At 41.5% G+C, this 6,515-nt stretch overlaps 1 long non-coding RNA gene across 2 annotated transcripts; it reads left to right on the forward strand.

The window, feature by feature from the left end:
• The first annotated feature begins 4,367 nt into the window (after positions 1-4,367).
• On the forward strand, positions 4,368-5,462 carry LOC127535844 (uncharacterized). Of its 2 annotated transcripts, none has more exons than XR_007944718.1 (3): positions 4,368-4,421; positions 4,884-4,953; positions 5,056-5,462. It is a non-coding gene; the product is annotated as an uncharacterized LOC127535844 (long non-coding RNA). The 2 variants fall into 2 exon arrangements; XR_007944719.1 differs by having other exon boundaries at positions 4,395-4,484.
• Positions 5,463-6,515: the final 1,053 nt, after the last annotated feature.

Genomic DNA, 6,515 nt, shown 5'->3' on the forward strand with positions numbered 1-6,515 from the left:
TGAGATTAGGCTGGACGCTGCCTGTTAATGGGGCCTATGAAAGCTGGAAAGTGACTGCAGCTCTCGTTAGCCGAGCTGGCTGCTATTGATTGGAGCAAACCACTGGGGGCTCCCTACCTGCGGTTGACTTTGTACTTGTGCAGGAGTTGTAAGGGTCTGCTGAACAACAGGGACCACGCACATCTCAAACAAGGTCTATGAAAAGCCTATCAATTAGGCTTTGAAGGTCAAGCAAACTCTCTCCCCCTGTGCTCTCCTTCTCTTTCTCCCCACTCTTCCCTGGTCTTGAGCCGCCGGTATCTTCTCTGCTCTCTCCAAAATACATCTGAAGACTCCATTCAATTAAATATCTCTCGGCTCCAGCTGCTCCCTAAGTGAAAGGTCAACTAAGTCCAGGAGGCTAAAAGAAAAAGGCTTGGCTTCTTTACAACCCCTTCCCACAACAAAGCCTCCCCCAAGCAGGCACCCTCGCTCTTAATGATACCCACTGGTCAATCCCTAACTAGCAGTGACAGTTACCCCCAGAAGCACCACTGCAGACCAGAGCCAATCGATCAGGTGAAAAAAAAAATACATATAATGATAACCTGCAGACATAATGTCAAGCCCTTGCTCTGTCCCTATTGGTTGACATTCAGGTAGATAGTGGAGAGAGTGAGCTGGCCAGACATCAAAAGCGAGGTGCTGCAGCGAGCTGTCTTGCTCTCTTGCGCCCACTGAGGTGAGTTAACCCTCTCACATGAACTCTAATTATCCACACTGTGGCCTCGGGGAGTCCCAGAGGGATGGCCAGTGAGCCCAGCGACACACACATTCAATAACCATCAACACAAACACCATCTAATTGAGTGAAATTGGGCCTCATTACTTAAGGTTTAGTGCAGTCATGTTGAAAGTGAAGATGACTGTGTATGTGAACCCGGGGACACCACAGAAACCCAATTTCCATGGCAGCTGTCCACCACCATAATATGATTTGTAAAGATTACTATTGCAGAGATGTTTTGCCTTTTGATTGTTATTTTACTGCCAAACATTTTCCAAATGAAAACTGTAGTATTTATTGCATGGACGCACACACACGCACACACACGCGCACACACACACACACACACACACACACACACACACACACACACACACACACACACACACACACACACACACAGACATACTGTGTTTTTCTATCTTTGTGGGGACTTACCATTGACTCCCATTCATATCTAACCCCTAACCCTAACCAAACCCTAACCCTAACCAAAACAATGGCTAACCCTAAAGAAACGTTTTTGCACTTTTACTTTTTTCAGTAACAACAACATGGCCAAGAAAACACTGTTTAAACTTCTTGTGGGGCCCTAAAGATGTCCCCACAAGTGACGTAGTTTTTGGATTTCCTACAGTTGTAAGGACATTTGGTCCCCACAATATAGCAAATGCTAACACACACACACACACACACACACACACACACACACACATATATATATTCTGTCTTTTTGGTACTTTTTCTGTTCACTTTGATTGTCAAAACCTATGACAATTTAAACTTAATGAGCCGGATTGTGTGTTATTTTTCTTAATTACCACAAGCGGTTTCTTTTAATGTAAATTACTATCCCATGCATGCAAATTCTTATGCAGTTATTTAGTTATTTTATAAGACAAATTTAATATTTTTCTGAGAAGGCAAGCCTACTGATCACTTTTCACTGCTTGAAAAATGCATTCATTAAGAACATCTCTCAAAACTGGGTGATGTTGTCATACACACATTCAACCACCAACAAAATTCTGTGAATTTACACTCCATTAGTTAACAAGTTAACAGTTCCACACAGTCGCACTGTTAACTTACCTTCCACCACATTTACAGTGAAAAAGAAATGTAATATTGAAATGCATAGACCCTTATTTGGGTCAGCAAATGCATGTTTTCATTTCTCTATAGAGGACTGCCAGAAGAGGAAGGGGGACAGATTTCAGAATATATTGTTCCTCTGTGTAGCATTTCATTATTCACTTTCATCCAGTAACTTAGAGTACATTTCAAGATGGTATCCTTTTCCTGTCTACAATGATACAATAAAGAAATTCTTTTCCTCATTGAGGTGACAAATTTATGACCACCAGTCACATGATTTGGGACAATATTCACAAAGGATGTTGTCTCTCCACTGGGTGTCATTCTAAATGCCAATACGAGTTCCTAACAGATTCCTTTTAAGAACTCGTCACAAAGTTCCTAAGAGCAGTGTTTGGCAAGAAACAAAGAGGAGAACAACATCATGTTATATATCTGAACTTACTATGCTTGCAGTGAGTAGTTGACAGAAAACAGGTCTATGTGAGTAATGGATAGAGAAATTTTAGATGTTAGTGAATCCTTTAGATTCATTGGTGCTGATTGGATCTTTAAAGCTGGGGTAGGTGGTTTATTTCTTTGACATCATTGAGCAACAATTCCATCCTAACCTTTCAGCACATTGTAATTAAAGTCATCTGAGAGGAAACAAGATTTCTTCATCTCAAGGCTTTTAACCAGTCAGATGAGATAGCATAAATGTCAACTAAGTCAACAGTGAGAACAGACGTGATGGAGGTCTTTCACTTGGAAGACTGGGTTTGATTGGGTAGGAGGGGCTGAGAATGGAGGGAGCAGAGGGAAGAAATGCAGGAGGGGTATTGTATATTTTTAAATTCTGGTGTTTGGTATTTTTAGATTTACTGAAGATTACAAAAAGGATTCAAATACATCAAAGAAAAAGTATCAACAGAAATTCTAATTCTGGACCCTTTAAATAAACTGAGGTCAACCAAACAAGAAGATCAACATAAGTGTGAACTAAACAAACCTGACCTTGTGAACACTGTTGCCAACTCCTCAGTAAGGAAAGTCGCTGTTGGCTGTCCTAAAAGTCGCTAGAAGTCGCTAAATGATGCCATCACCTAATTTGCATATTTCCCAGTTTACATGTAATTGTAATGTAATTGTAACGTTGTAGGAGAGAGGAATAACATTGTGGAAGAGACCAAAAAGTGAGTATAAAACATCCAAAATATATTTTTTTTACTAGAGGCTAAATGCTGTGGTTTATTTTAGCATGACAGTGAAGAAACATTTTCGTTTATATGGCTCCATGAGTTTGGATGGGATCTGTAGTGACTACGCATTCGCAATTCATCTGCCGTCTGGCCGCGGAGTGATGTGTCCTCTAATCAGACACTGGGACTGCTGCGGGGTTACTGGACTCACAGCCTGTGCTTTGAGACGGGGAGGAGCTCACAGCAGCACCTGCTGCTCGTTGAAAACAGTAACTGCAGAATGATCCGAGTTTTCCTGTCAGAGTCTCCAAAACGGCAGACAAAGTCGCTAGATTTGTCGCTAGTTGCTTTTGACAAAAAAAAGTCGCTAGATTTAGCGAGAAAGTCGGTAAGTTGGCAACACTTCTTGTGAATGACACAAAAGGAGGGGTATATATACACATAGGCTAGCCTACCAACACAAAACAGGGGGAAAAAACCTATTCTTCACACCATAAAACTCCCAAAATAAACCCACCTACCACTTAAAGACATAATACAAGTACCTATACATATTAACCAACAATACCACCCCAAAACTCAAACAAATACACATATGCTGCTTTCCTTCAGGCCTCTGCACTTCAGCTCTCCCCTTCGCAGCACTGGGAGTTGGTGCCTTCCAATTCCTGTCTTCCAGCATAAAAGAGTGCCTTAAACTCTGCCTTCCCTTTTGCCAGGACCTCAGCAGCATGTGGAGCAGCAGAAACAAAGGTACAATGATATATATATATATATATATATATATATATATACATACATATATATATTGTCACACTCTAATCACAAGTGAGGGCAGTAGGTCGAAAGGCTGACTGGAAAAGTGGTGTAGAGATACCTCAAAATGTAAAAAAAAAAAAAAAATGGCAGCATCACATCCTTTAGATGAAAAAAATGTAGAATTTTATTGCTCCTCAAATATAAGTCAGGTATACAAGAATAAGCAACAGGTCTATTCAGCATCACAGCCCTCCCCCCCCCCCCCCCCCCCCCCCCCCAACTGATTGGGCAGTGGAGATCCCCTCCATTTAAAGGCTAGGTCCCTCCCATTGGACCATACCATCTTTAAATTAAATCAATCAAGCAATCAAACACATTTTCCTTCAACCTAAATACCTTGAAACCAACTATTTACATCTACCACACATTACAGGTCAAGCATTCCCATAATTCTCAAGCCCGGAATGACTTTTCAACTCATTTTACACTTCCATCCGTTGGTATGGTTCAGTGAGATGGACTGAACGTGTTCCCTACTTTCTACTCAGGCACTATAAAAGACAGCCTGAAATCATACTTGGGTCCTTTAACACTGCCCAGCACCAGGAAGCACTGTGGTAAGAAAAGAAAAGACAACTTCTTGATGAGCAAACTTCAACCTTCCAACCACCATATTCTGTGTATGTGTATCTGTGAAACTTTATGTGGTACAAATAGCACAGGCAAGGTACTAAGATTTTAAATGCAGCTTAGTGTGTGCACCCACCAAACTAGCAGTAGCATGCTACCTGGCTAACATGTGGTCTGTGAAATTAGTGATGGTGTGGTGTGTTAGTGTGGTGTTTCACCAGTGGCAGGGGCAACTGCCACATATATGTATGTATTATGTATGTATATATATATATATATATATATATATATATATATATATATGATTATTTAGTTCTCTTTTGTGTCTTTTTTTTGTTGTCTTTTGGCCCCTTCACACCACAACAGACCTTGTAACTGTAAGTAGGCAACACTCCTAAAGATTTATTCAAATGGTAGTTTAAGTGTACTGAAACATGTCACTGATCTAGGATGAAGAGGATGAAACTTGAAACTGCGTCTGCTGCCTTTACAGAGGGGGATCCAGAAAGGCATATAGAGGTAATTTACTGATAGTTCTCTTCCCATTCAGATTTTGGGTGGAATATAGAGTGTGACATTTAGCTTACACTGAAGTGTTGCACATTCTCATCTTTTTAACAGAGCATGGCTGGACAGCAGCAGGATGGTTCCTCTACTTCCACTGCACAGACTGACACAGTGAGATGGATGTTCAGGAAACATCAGAGGTTCATTCCATGGAATTCATGTGCAACTGTATAATTTAATGTCCTCTATGTATTCCCAGTTATCAGTAAAACAGATTTACAAACTGCATTTGCTGAGAAAAATCCAAAAAACAGATTAGGAGGGCAGATCTGGAAATTGAAATACTGGAGCACAAGTTAGTGGTGGGCACATGGTCACAGGTGAATTATGTTAACTACTGGAACATGAACTGAACTATCTTTTATTTGTAGGAAAAAAAGAAGACCAAATGAAATGTGCATCATGTCTTTATTTGCTGTGGTGGTGATGATGGTGACTTAAACTCTAAAGTGATTATTGCATACGGTGTCTCTGACTGCTCTGCTGTCCTGGATAGCTGCAGATGGATGGGTTCATCATCTGGGTCTTCAGTTTGTAGGGCAGGATGTTGCTCTCCTCTAATAGTGGTAATATTATGAAGAACAACACATGCCACAGTAATATCACAGGCCCTCTCAGGGGTCACGCTGAGGAGATGTAGGCTCTGGAAACGGGCTTTCAGCAGGCCTATGGTCATCTCCACCCGGGCTCTGGTCCTGCAGTGAGTCCGGTTGAAGTTCTGCTGGGGGCCTGGTTCAGGGTCAGGGTATGAGGTCATCAGCCTGGGTTGGCATGGTAACCCCTGTCACCCAGCAGAAGGCCATCAAACTCTCCTGTAATGTATAGTGGATACATTAGAGTATTTTAAAGGAGGGAGACAAGTGAATTATATTGTGAAAATCTTTAGGCTGCTGACCACGCTGCAGTCAGTTGCTCAGGTTAGACTCTCCATAAATCCTGGAGTCATGAACAGATCCAGGCCACTTGGCCTCCACATTAGAAATGATGCATGTAGCATCACATATGATCTGGACAGTGCAGAGAATGACAGATGTTGAACTATGATGCAGTCTTTAACATTTAGAAACCGTTGTCAGTCTACCTGCACATTTATGGTGTGAATGGACTTCCTATTCAAGATGTGAGGGAGCTGTGATGGGGATGTGTGTGCATCTATGCAGCCAATCACACTGGGAAATCCTAAAAGAAATTAAAATGACTAATCCCAGTCTGAGGTTGCAGCACAATGTCATTAACAGAATATGATTTTAAATGAATTTAACAGATCTCTACATCATTCACCTGCAATCCTGTGGAATCCCCCTTGATGCTGTGACAGGTTTGTGTCCAGGAAAACCACAATGATGAGTAAAAGCCGTTTCAGGGCCAGCAACACTTTCCTGACTGTCCTCCATACAGTTGTCTTACTGTAGTGCTCTGCATCTCCGACATTATATAAAAACTTCCATTTGCAAAGAACCGCAGCGCAACACCCAATATCTGCTGGATGTGAGAGCATGACTGGTTGGTAATGT

The sequence above is a fragment of the Acanthochromis polyacanthus genome, chromosome 1 (assembly GCF_021347895.1).
Source record: "Acanthochromis polyacanthus isolate Apoly-LR-REF ecotype Palm Island chromosome 1, KAUST_Apoly_ChrSc, whole genome shotgun sequence".
Classification (NCBI taxonomy): domain Eukaryota; kingdom Metazoa; phylum Chordata; class Actinopteri; family Pomacentridae; genus Acanthochromis; species Acanthochromis polyacanthus.